The following is a 13107-nucleotide window of genomic DNA, read 5'->3' on the forward strand; positions in this document are numbered from 1 at the left end:
ATTCAGGGGGACAGTGAGCCAAGGTTTGAGGCTATGAAGCCAAGTATGATACCCAAAATCATGCCTCAAACTGCTCCAGTGAAGATATTATATACCTAGCTCCTTGGCAAATGGCCCCTACTTCCTTCAACATCCAGCTTCTGATTAGTAGTTTGGGATAGGAACATTTGATTTGGCAAACCCAGGTCATGTGTCCATGTCTACACCGAAAGGGCTGATTGGAGGAAAGATCGTGTAGCACTTGCAGTCTCTATTGGTGGGCCAATTCCATCTTAGATGGTAGGGAACTCCTCAAATAAGGGAAAAGTTTCAGGTATTAAATGGCCATTTTTTAAAAATGCTAACATTTTTCTTGCCTCCTCTACAGTTCTTAATCATCCTTCAAGTGATAACACAAATTGAGTTTCCTCAAAAATTTTCTTAGTAACTTAAACCACATTGTCCCCTCTCTAGTCTTCTCTATCTCATGAATAGACAGTCACACAACACAAAATCTAATCATGAACCATTTTGGCTGGTTTGCAGTTGCCTCATGTGCATACGTCTGTTCTCCCACAATCAATTGTCAGCAACTCTAGAATAGACCCTGTATTAGTCAGGGAGCGTGTGGCCCTGTTGGAGGTCATCAGCTAATACTTATTGCTTGGTTTTAGTAATTCATATTTTTTGTGTGTATAATCAATTACTTACGGTCTGTGAGAGGAATATCAGCATAATACAATATTTAATAACAGAAGATCAGAAGCTAACATAGCATGAGCTCATGGGTGAGTTAGAAAAAAACTTAGAAAAAATGTTACCTATTCTAACTATGAGGTCCCCTTAAAGTGATTGGAAGATAATATTTAAATTAGAGAAATATACTTCTTGCCTAACAGCAGACCCCACTTGAAAATTTCCCCCATAATTTTCCTGTGCTCTTGGGGTAGACACTTTGGGGTGGAACACTAGTGCACACTTCATGAAAAACTTACTTGTGAACTTATTCTTCCAATGGTGTTCTTTACATAATAGCAGTGTCTGTCAGATTGCATCCTTGGTGAAATATTTAGGGAAATGTAACTCTGCTTTCCCCTATGGTATCATCAGTGTTTGACCAAACATCAGTAATTCTTTTGCATTTATATCTGTCATTAGTGAAAGATGTTATTTGCATAAACTTGGGTTCCTTGATCATCAGGCTGTGAGAACAGAGGAGTTCACACCTGTTGTTATTTGACAAATTAACTCAAATTTCCCTCAAATGATCTGCCCTCTGGGAAAATCCAGATAGAGGATTTTTCTCTTCCTACCCTGCCTATGAGGAGGGTTTTCTCAATCACCAGGAAGATGTGCATGGATACTTTTTGGATGTCTGCACTACAGAGCAGCAAGCTGCAAGAAGCATATTAGCTAATGTGGGAGCCTCCCTGGGCCATGGTTGTACCAGGTGTGTGGTCAAGTGAGGGAAGGTCACTCAGCCCTTAGCAGTTCATCATTACATGGTCCTTAAAGCAATGCTGCTTGGGTGTCCTAAGTTTCTTCTAATAAATGAATTGCATAGTTCTTTAGTCTTCCAGGCATAACTAGAATCTTCTTCCTGCCCCTTCTCTCCCTCCTTCAAGCCCTATCTTGACATATTTAGCATCAGGTATGGATCTGTAACTGCTATCATCGTATATGCAAGGTCTAGACTTCCCCACTGTGGTGACTATGTCACTAATTACCACAGCAAGATGGTTCTGCTTGGCATCTTCATTCTGTGGGATGCTCAGTCCTGCAGGAGGCCCCTCGGCCCTTTCCCTTACTCTTCTACCTCCATCTAAAGGGATTCACAGCATCAGCAAGCTGAAGAGGAGATTTGAATGTGTGGGGGTGAAAAACGAGGTGGGGGAGATGGACCCTTTCAAGTAGCCCTATCCTGAGACATCTGACTTCTAATCTCTAAATAATGATGTCCCTTGTTCACGATCACTTGCTGAGCCATAATAGTTAATTTGCTTCTAAACCTGATCAAAGATATTGCATAGAAAGGACTACTAGTTAATAAACCATTGCTTTTGTATTTCTCCAACTTATTTTGTCCTTATTCATGGGAAAAGTGTAATGCTAAAATCTTGAATCTCAGGAGGAAGGCCATGAAGACCTTTAATACTGTAGCCACTGAAACAGCAAATCTCATCAAGAAAAGGTCCACTGTAACTGTCTAGTTTCTCATGTCTGAGCCATGTACTCATTGAGTATTGATTCCTTAGACTGAGAGTTTCTATCCTCTCTGGATTATGGTTCTTCCCGTGGTTTATTTGCTCTAGGAATCCAGTGGATTTTACAGTTTATGGATTTTATAAGGTAGGGAAACAGGAAGAGTGAGTCTTGAGAGTGCAATGCAGTATAAGCAAAGGCAGATGTGGAGACAAAAACCTGATAGGAAGACCACACTCTGAAAGGGCTCTGAATTAGGGACAGGGTAGGTACATCATATATTAAGTTGTATTTACTAGGCAGCTAACATCTTTTATGTGAGACATTGTACTATGTTCAAGCATAGTAGTTACTAGAGCTGGTCACTGGATCGCCTATAGTTTGTTTTGTCTTAAAATAAGCATGTCTGGGTCCTGTCTATGCCTACTTATACCTAGTCAATTTCTTTGGGGAAAGAGTCTGCAGATCTAGATAGAAACAAAATAATCACACACACACACACACACACACACACACATACACACACTTCCATATGATTCTACGCTCATGCCTATTTAAAAGCTTTTTGATGATGGTGTTCAAACGGAAAATTCACAGTGCTTATTCTTGATGTTAACAGCCTAATAGCAGGGACTTACATTTCAACAGGTAGAACAAAGTAAGTCATCTCTACTGGTTTAGAATGTTCATGAAGGATGTATTTAAATTCGTCCCCCATCTTCTTACAGCCATGTAAGCAAAGAAAATTGTCTAATTTTATTTTAACTCCTTTGGTTTGGCATCAAACTATACCAGCCTCCTAGTAACTGGATGTTTTCTCTGTATTTCTATTTTTTTTGAACCTATTAGATAATAAAATAATGAAGTTCTCCTTGCTGGTTAGAGTCCTTTAGGGCGGATGTTTAAACATTTTACTGAAGTGAAATTTGGTTACTACTTTTGATTAGTTTGTTTCAACTTTCTGTTGTTTGAGGTGGTTCTGGTAATTTATTTTTCGAGAAAAGCAGCCATTTTGTTTTCTATTTATCTTTGTCATTCAGACAACAGATAGAAACTCTGTCCTACTACCAGTTATGTCTCTTCCTTCCCAGTAGTTGTTTTCTTCCAGTAAGCTTAGCTAAACTTTGTCTATTTTCCAAAGATAAAGCTTTTGAATTTATTTGCTTTTATTTATTCTCACATCATGTCTTCTATTAGATGAATTTCTGCTTTTATCTGGTTTTCCTCCATCTTTTTTCATTTGGTTTATTATGTTCTATTTCAGCTTTTGCAGATGAATATTTCTATTTAAACCTTTACCAAGAAAATTGAGCCTGACTATAATTCTACCTCTAAGTACCATTTTTAAAAATCTGCTTCCTACCAGTTGTGTCATAGGATCTTTTGATTGTCATTCAGTTATAAGAATATCCTTTCCAACTTGATTTTCTTTGTATCACATGAATTATTTTAAGCTTCCAAATTTAAGACACTCTTCTTACTGTTGATTTCTGATCTGAATCCATTGTTGTCAGCGATCCTTTGTGATATTGTACCTAGACAAGCTTTCTTTATGTTCCATGAGTTTTGAAACGTGTATTTATTGCTTATTGGGTGCAGGGATATGTATGTCCAAGTGTGCTACCAAATTTTCTTAAATTAATGAAGCTTGATTAAAGTAGATTAAAAATCTATTACTAAATTTTTTCTTATATTTTCAAGACTAAGCATATTCAAGAGCATGCAAGATCTTTTAACTTTTAAGAACTTCCAGAAAAATTGCAATGATAGTAAAAAGAATATATATACAGTTACCTAGATGCACCAATTACTATTTTACTTCACTTGTTTTTATGTGCATACTCTATGCCTGCAAATGTATATACCCCAATTTTTTCTGAACCATTTAAGGATAAATTACATCATGACCCTTTAAGCTGAGTACTTTAGTATAATATTTTTGGAAATACGGATATTTTCTTAAATAACAAATGAAGCTAATAACAAAGGGTAGTTATTAGCTTCATTAAATTTAACATTGATAGAATACTTGAATACATTACCATATGTATGTACCATATGTATGAATACATAATACATACAATACATATTCCATTTTTGTCAGTTGACCCAATGTAGCACAGAACCCAGTCTGGAGGCAGGTATTACCTTTAGTTGACAGGTCTCTAATTTGGTGTATTTCTATAGCCTTTCTTTGTCATTTATAATACTGACATTTTTGAAGAATAAAATTTGTCCCCACCCTCCCACTCCCCCTTTTTAATAGGCTGTTTCTCATTTTGGTTTGCTCAGGACTGATTTATAAATTATGCCTTCTCAGTTTGAAAACTACCTAGGTGGCATGTCATTCTCAGGGTATACCCCGCACTATGTGTATCTACCCCTCATTAGTGATCTCAATTTTGATCACCCAAAGTTTGGTCTTGATTCTCCACTGAATATTTTATACATATAATTTTTTTTTACCTTATAACTGAGTATTTTAAGACTGAATAAACAGGGTAGACCCCATGCAAAATATGGTTTGGATGCTGAGATTGATTGAGGCCATACACATATCAAGAAGGAATGAACAAGATATATTACTCAAAGAAGTGTTTTTTGTTTTGAGAAAGCAAGGCAGGTTTCCCAAGCTGGCCCAAACATGGGTTGAGGGAGAATACGGAAAGGAAGGGGGTGCAGCCTGGATGAGGTTTTTTTATAGGTGGGCTGAGGCCTAATTGACTTGAAACTCCTGCCAGCATCAAAAGGAGGGAACAGCTGGCTTTCTTATCACCTTTCTCAGATACTGGCCAGAAGGGGAAGAGCTAAGGATGAGGCTTACAGCCTATTGACAAACATCAAATGATAAAGTCAGGCTCTTCAGTACAGAAATCATGTCCTGCTTCTTAGCATAATATCCCACATTAATGATGCTTGCATGAATTGGTCTATGTTATAATCAAATAAAAATGCTGATTTTTCCAATCATCTTACTCCTACCCCATTTATCAGTCAGCCCTCAATATTTTATTATAAACAAGAGCTCTCCCTCCAGAATTGGTCCTCTTTCTTACAATTATATGGTAATCTAGTTACTTCAAAATAAAAGTTTAATTAAAACAACTACATTTTTATAGTCACCTAAACATTTACCAATAGTTTAAGATTTGTTCTCATTGGTTTTTTTAATTTTTTTAGATTTTTTTTTTATTTATTTGAGAGAGAGAATGAGAGATAGAGAGCACGAGAGGGAAGAGGGTCAGAGGGAGAAGCAGACTCCCCGCTGAGCAGGGAGCCCGATGTGGGACTCAATCCCGGGACTCCAGGATCATGACCTGAGCCGAAGGCAGTCGCTTAACCAACTGAGCCACCCAGGCGTCCCTCATTGTTTTCTTTTTTAATTGTTTATTTAAATTCACTTAGCCAATATATAGTGAGTACATCATTAGTTTCAGATGTAGTGTTCAATAATTTATCAGTTGCATGTAACACTCAGGGCTCGTATCACATGCCCTCCTTAATGCCCATCACCCAGTTACCCCATCTCCCACTCCAGCAACCCTCAATTTGTTTCCTAGAGTTAAAAGTCTCTCATGGTTTTTCTCCCTCTCTGATTTATTCCCATTCAGTTTTCCCTCCCTTCCCCTATGATCCTCCATGCAAAAACGTTGGTTAGATACCACAAAGTAGGTCGCAATGCCTTAACTGTATGTGTGTTGTTGGGACAGAGGGCTTCTTCCATCCTTGTCAATGGGAGTGATAACCTTTTCTCCTTTCATACAACACCTCATTTTACTTTTCTAAACTTCATGCCCTCCCTTTGAGTTCACTTCTCTTTTAATAGTTGTTTTGGTTTGGGTAAATTATCTTCATCTTCATATGCCTATCAATTTTTTATTTTGTTCTGGATTTTTGAATGATTGGTTGGGTAACATTTCTTGATTGACTATTTTTCCTCAGCACTGCCCAGAATGGACATCTAGTGCTGCTAATGAAAAGTCTGTTTTCAGTTTAACTGTCATCCCTTCGCAAATAATTGGTCTTTGATCCCTGGTAATATGAGTTGTTTTGTTTTGATTTTTCTTAGGGGTGATTATGATGTGTCTACATGCGGACTTACTATTATTTATCCTTCTCACCACTAGCAGTTCCCTATTAATCTGAACTGTGATTTCCTTTCATTCTGGGGGGAAAAATCAGCTACTTTTATTCAAATAATGCTTTTTCATCTTTCCTTCTTTGTTCCTTTAAAACTTCTATTGAGTACATGTTAGAACCCTCAATCTAACTTTCATCCCCCTCTCTCCCCTCCCTATTGCTCTGTTTATTGTTGTCTATATCGCCAGTGTTTGGGGTAAAATGATGTTTATAATAGAGAGAGCTCTATTCCCTTCTTTAATGGAAGTTTTTTGTTTGTTTGCTGTTTAATCCAATAGAAGAATGTCTCTTGGTTTGATTGTTCTTGGACAATGATGCACCGAAGATTTCACTGATGCTATTTAATTAAGTTTCCAGGGTAACAAACAACTTGAGTAGTAGTATTTGTATTGCTTCTGTTTTTTGTGTTAGTTTTTTTCTTTAAAGATTTTATTCATTTGAGAGCCAGATACAGAGAGAGAGAGAACATGAGCAGGGGGAGAGGCAGAGGGAGAGGAAGAAGCAGGCTCCCCCTTGAGCCAAGAGCCAGATGTGGGGTTCGATCCCAAGACCCTAGGATTATGACCTGAGCCAAAGGCAGATGCTTAACCATCTGAGCCACCGAGGCGCCCCTGTGTTAGTTTCCACTTTTACTCTCCTTAATACTTTTTCTTCTCACTCCTCTATACTTGCATGGTTTGATTATTTCTCAAAAACATATGCAATAGCAAATTTTGTTCTGGGGGAGGAAAAAAAATCTAGTAGACACTCCTTTTTGACCCTGAATGTTATTTTGGACTCTCTAATTTGGATGACATATTTATCCATGAAATTGTCCTTGTTTTAGGTTCACCTAAATATCTCGTTAAATGACTGATCTGTCAACTATTTTTAGGTTTAGATTAATTAGAATTTCAAGCTTAGCGCAAATAATGAATACAGTTCTGAGTTTAAGCCAGTAGTGATTTTTGACACTATGAAAGATGTTCTTCACTTTAATGACTATTGAAAAAACTTAAGCCCTGGATATGAATAAAGACTCACAAAGAACTCTTCTACATATAAAGAGCTCATATCAGAAAATACGTAACACAGAAAATACATCCATCTACACTTAGATTCTCTCTGTGAGGACAAGTGTTCAACTATTCTGATAGGAAAAACAACTATTTCAGTCAATTACCCAGACCCTGAAAGTGTTCTGTGAAGGTTCTCTATTCATAGTGCTATTGTTCAGTCGTTTTCATTAAATTAAGTGTTGTCTCTAAACTTAACTAGTTCTATGCCTTTCCCTTACCTAAGTTCTTTGTATGTAGACCTAGTTAATTGATGTTTTGACTTGTCAAATCAGTCTATTTATGTCTGTCATTCCAACTATAAATGACAAGTATTTGCCCAGTGTTGGTGGAAGAAAATGCAAATATATTACCACCCTATCACCCCACCACCCCCTCCATTTTGCCAATTTTAAATCCAGTGTTCATTCCCGATTAGGATGTTAAGCAGTCTGTTCTAAACCAGATCTTTAGTCTTCTCCCTTGAAAGGTGTTCTTTTTTTAAACTTGCATTCAAGTTGCACCTGGCTTTGTTGACACAGTTATTCTTGCTTCTGTTTGCCCAGGCCTATAGCACTTCTCAAAGTGGTGAAGATGGCTTTTTCAGGGATGACTGAAGTCACAGTAGGGGAGCCAGAGACCACAGCGCACTCTGAAAGCAAGGCTCTATGGCAGGTGAAAATTTGATTCTGAGGGGTGTGATGGCAATTTTGAAGCCATAATGCATCATCAGCTTCCCCCCAAGTGACCTGTGCACCTGCTCTCTCTCTCCATATATTTACATTTTCCCAGAATATCATGGTTTTAAAAAAAGAAAAGCAATACCATGGGTTCTGTCATATTGAATTGAATTTCAGAAGTGGCTAGGGCAAGGATAACAAGGATGATAAATGTGCAGAAAGAAAGCTAGCTGTTTTTTTTTCCCCTAATAGATTTGCAGGATTTTCAGCTGGAAGGTGTTAAAGAGATCCATTGTTTGCTCTGGGGAGGCCTAATATCCAAACAGAATCTGGCTGAATTGTTCAGACTCACTGAAGTTTGTAGACTTTGCCCTTTCCTTCTGAGAACAGGCTGATGAAAAATTCTGTTTCTCCTATGCCTAATGGTTCTTATGCAGTCCCTTTGTTCTCATAATCACCTCCTCCAATATTGGGGGTGGGGGGCAACCCCTGAGGCCTTTGTATTTCCTTTTTGCTGGAGACACTTGTGATTGGGTTATAGGTAAGGAAAACATGAAGCAAGTATCTTGTTATAATATAGCTATAAGCAGTCATTATTACAATAATAAAAGCAATCATTTGAGTTAAGTATGGCCAAGATATTTACCTACATTTACTCAATCCTCAGTACGACCTTACGGCTGTTAGCATCACTGTCACCATATTTCTGTTGAGAAAAATGACTCTGTACCAGGTTCGGTAGTTGCCTAAGGTCCTGTTGCAAATTAATGGTCATGCCCAGAATTTAAGACCTTGCACTCTGACTCCAGAATTGGCTTTATTATTGGCAAGTACTCACTTGATACTCTGTCCATGGCATATAGTGAATCTATTTCATGTAAGACTTTTGAAGTGTGGATGTTATAAATTGCAGATAGGATATACTTTGTTTTATTGGAAGCTTGGGAACCACTGGAGACCTCTGGAGTTGGAATTACTGATCATGAAATGTCAGAAATAAGCAAAAATACACCTCTGTGACTAAGACTCTGGGCCTGTTTTTAAGAAACATGTAGTTCAGTGGAGGAAAATGGACACTGGCAAAGCAGTTACCAAAATAATTATGTGATGCCTATTGTAAATATTATAAAGTAGATAGGGGGCTGGCAGAACTTACCCTGGGAGAGCCTGATCTTGCCTATATGTTTTCATGTTTTCTTCCTAGCAGAACCTGCCTCTCATTCTGGAAGCTAAAAATATACTTTGTTTCCCCCACTTCCTATAACCATTGCTGGCTAGTTGGAGCTAAGTCTGTGGTGGTACTTCTGGGAAATAAACATTTTGTACCCTCATACAGATAACCTACAGGGAGATGCCTCCCCTTTCTGTGGAAGCAGAGGGTCTGCCTGTGATGCCTAGGACTGTGATTGTGACCTTATGACCATAGGGTAAGAACAGAAAGATGGTGAGAGCCTAGGAACCTGACCCGAACACCTGAATCAACCCTGGAACTCTCTATCTCCAGATGACCTGTTACATGAAGAAGTACATATCTTTTTGTTTAAACCATTTAAATCACAGTGTTCTCTTACTTGCAGCTGAAAACTTCATAAATAATAAGGAAGCTTCTCTGAGGAAGAGTCATTGGGCCTGGATTATAAAGGAAGAGTGGTTGTTGACTAATTAAGGAAGGCTTAAGAGTTTCAGGCAGAGGGTCTAGCAGGACACAGGGACCCAAGTGGAAGTGGTTTCTCAGATTTGTAAAATGGAAAGGAGATCAGTAGGGAATCACTTTAAAAAAAAAAAAAAGAGCAGGGTGCAGATGTGGCACATACTGATGCTGAAGTGAGCACATGCTAGGCCACACAAGGAGCATAGGCCAGAGCAAAGGGACTGAACTGGATCCTAAGAGTGGGTAGTATTTCAAACACTTTAAGCAGGAACACGGTCTAGTCAGATCTGCACAATGGCTTAGAGTAAGCAGGAACATTGGCATACGTGGAAGAAAGCAAGGACAGCTACAGGGCAGAGCCTAAAGGAGAGAGTGACTGGAGATATGGTTGCTCGCTTGGACAGGAAGGAGCTTGAGCATTAATTTGTAGGTAAGACTGAGTGTAAACAGGTCCACCACATCCAAGTGGGCATGAGACTCTGTAACTCAGCCTGTGGATCTCCTCTTTTTTCCTGCTCCCCACCCTCCACTGCCCCAGGCACAGAGGTGTGACCTTCAGAACATGCATCTAGGTTCTGTTTCTTCCCTGTCACTCTCTAAAACCTTGCTTTGTTTTACAAAATAGCAACTGAGACATGGAGAGGGCAAGTGGCTTGTATCTGCCTTAAGTCTCATGTCAATTAAACACATTGGACCCTGGAACACTAGTCTCTTGATTCCCAGTCAAGTTATCTTTCAAAATGGCCATCTTTCTCAGAAATAGTTCCTAGAAGATTGGTATTGTTATGGGACAGAGAACTGGTTCCAAACTCATGTTTGGCTGCTCATCACTTGAAAATCAATACCCAGAGGGAGGTGATGATTGAAAAGGAAAGCTTGCTTAATTCAGAAACCAGCAACCTGAGAATGTTGACTAATGTCCCAAAGATCATCTTTCCCATCCAGGCAAAGCTGGAGGGTTTTAAAGGGGAAGGTGTGGGAAATGGGGCTAGTGTGGCAAGGCTAGTACTCAGGTGGTTATTCTATGTCAAGATGACCCTGAACAGACTTGCCAGCATCAGTGGTGGCTGCTCTCGAATGTAGTTAGAACTTAACTTCTGAGAAAGTCTGGTCCTTCATTCCTCAAGGCCAGTGGTCTGCACATTTCCAGAAAAGTAGGTCAGTTCTCCTACACCAAAGAACTTAGGTCTGCAAACAAAGACTGCATAAGCTTGAAGCTAGTTAAGACTAGTTGGAGTGCTGTTACAGTAGGACTTGAGTGGGATCATCCAGAGTGTTTTTAGTTTATAAATATATTACTGTTATTTTTTACTGACCAGTTGGAATATTCACCTTTATTTTCCCCCTCACAGACTTGGTGCTACTGATCAGAGGAAAACCTAGACTATGAGATAAGGAACATGAAAGTGATGGGAAAGGGTATTAGGAAAGATCAGGAGCTGATGACTTTTCCCATCCAAAGGCCAGGTAGGGACAGGGATCGGAGTTGGCCAGGTAAGGATGGGGAGATAGGAACTGAAGTACCCCTGTCCCTAAAGGGGCCGCTGATATCCATCATTGGCCAACTGTTGGCCTGCAAGATGGTGGGTGCTGGGTTACCAGATCTCCCATTTTCTGAGAGGCCCTAAAAGTTTGCACTTGCATGTGAAATGCATTTAATGTTCTTAAATGTTTGTTTAAATTGGTAGTTAATGTTGGCTTAAATTGTTTTAAAATACTTTGTCAGCAACAACAACAAATGACAAATAACAGGTAATTTCCATTTCTGGGGAGAAATAACTTGCAAGTGCTTTATTTTTTGTTTTGTTTTGTTTTGTTTTTAAAATCGTGCCATGCTGAAGAAAAAAATGTTTATGGATTATATGTAAAAATGATTAATATCATATTTTATTAAATCTACATACAGTCCAAAAGAAAGTTAGATCAAACAAGACTTATTAGTTTCCAATGGCTATTGTAATAAATTACCACAGATTTAGTGACTTAAAACAAAAATGTATTTTCCCATAGCTCTAGAGTTCAGAAGTACACATCAGTGTTAATGGGCTGGAGCTGAGATATCAGTGGAACCATGCTCTCTCCAGAAGCCCTTGGGGAGAATCATTTCCTTGCCTCTGCCAGTTAATGATGACTGCTGGCATTCCTTGGCTTTTGGCCACAACATTCCTATCTTCAAATCTCTCTCTGCTCTTATTTCATCTTCTCCTTTGTGTGTGACATGTCTCTTGCTGCTTCCTTCTTCTGAAGATACACATGATTGAGTTTAGGGTCCATCCTAATAATTTAGGATAATCTCCTCATTTAAAAACCCTCAATTTAACCACATTGCAAGGATGCTTCTTACATATAAATTAACACTTACAGGTTCCATAAAATAGGTGATGAATATCTTTGGGAGGGATTCTTTTACATACCATCACATGAACATTTTGCATCTTATTAGAAAGATTTTATACATTTTATCTATTGCTCAAATCATAACATGTACACTTTAGAATGATATTGGATATTAGTGGTTATAGGTATGAATTCATATTTCAAAAAAATCTGTAATGATTGTAAACTATCTTATGATTTCTTAGCAGAATTGATGGATCTTTACTCTTTCTACCTAGCATTTTATTCCAGTAGCTCACTCAAGAGACCCCTGGCCTATAGTAGGGTTTCTTAACCTTGGCATTGTTGATATTTCTGGCTAGACAGTTCTTCACTGTTGAGGGCTGTCTTGTGCACTGTAGAATTAGCAGCATCCCTGGCCTCAAGGCACTAGATGCCCACTTGTAAACACCATGCCTCCCACCGCTGTGATGACAAAATTAGCTTCAGTGTGGGTAGAAATAAATTTCCTACCAATACTGACCTTTCCACACCAGCATGGAAAGGAAGAAAACTGATTTATTATTGAATTAACACAGGATGCATGGGTGGCTCAGTTGGTTAAGCATCTGACTCTTGATTTCTGCTCAGATCATGAGCTCACAGCCGTGAGATCGAGTTGATCAATCTAGGCTTCGAGCTCAGTGGAGTCTGCTGGAGATTCTCTCCTCCCTTTGTCCCTCCCCCTGATCTCTGTCTCCTCTCTAAATACATAAATAAAATCTTTGGAGTGCCTGGGTGTCTCAGTCAGTTAAGCATCTGACTTTGGTTCACATCATGATCTGAGGGTCCTGGGATGGAGCCCTGCATCAGGCTCCGTGCTCAGCAGGGAGTCTGCTTCTCTCTCTCCCTCTGCCCCTCCCCTTGCTTGTGTGTGCACTCTCTCTCTCAAATGAAATTTTAAAAAATATTAACACAATAGTCCACATGTAAGAGATGAGAAAGACAACATCACACACACTATATATATATCAAAGCAAGTCTTGGGAATTAAAGTAGCTGTTTAATTAATTGTTCTCCTCTGAAAGAATAATGAAATGTTTTC

The 13107-nt window shown here is 38.8% G+C and overlaps 1 non-coding gene across 1 annotated transcript; it reads right to left on the minus strand.

Moving 5' to 3' along the window:
- Positions 1 to 5823: 5823 nt before the first annotated feature.
- LOC114212006 (U6atac minor spliceosomal RNA) lies at positions 5824 to 5949 on the minus strand. Its single transcript, XR_003609880.1, has one exon. It is a non-coding gene; the product is annotated as a U6atac minor spliceosomal RNA (small nuclear RNA).
- Between the last annotated feature and the right edge of the window lie 7158 nt (positions 5950 to 13107).

The sequence above is a fragment of the Eumetopias jubatus genome, unplaced genomic scaffold (genome assembly GCF_037043125.1).
Source record: "Eumetopias jubatus isolate StellerSeaLion01/CBP00866 unplaced genomic scaffold, mEumJub1_p1.0 scaffold_5, whole genome shotgun sequence".
NCBI classification, from domain to species: domain Eukaryota; kingdom Metazoa; phylum Chordata; class Mammalia; order Carnivora; family Otariidae; genus Eumetopias; species Eumetopias jubatus.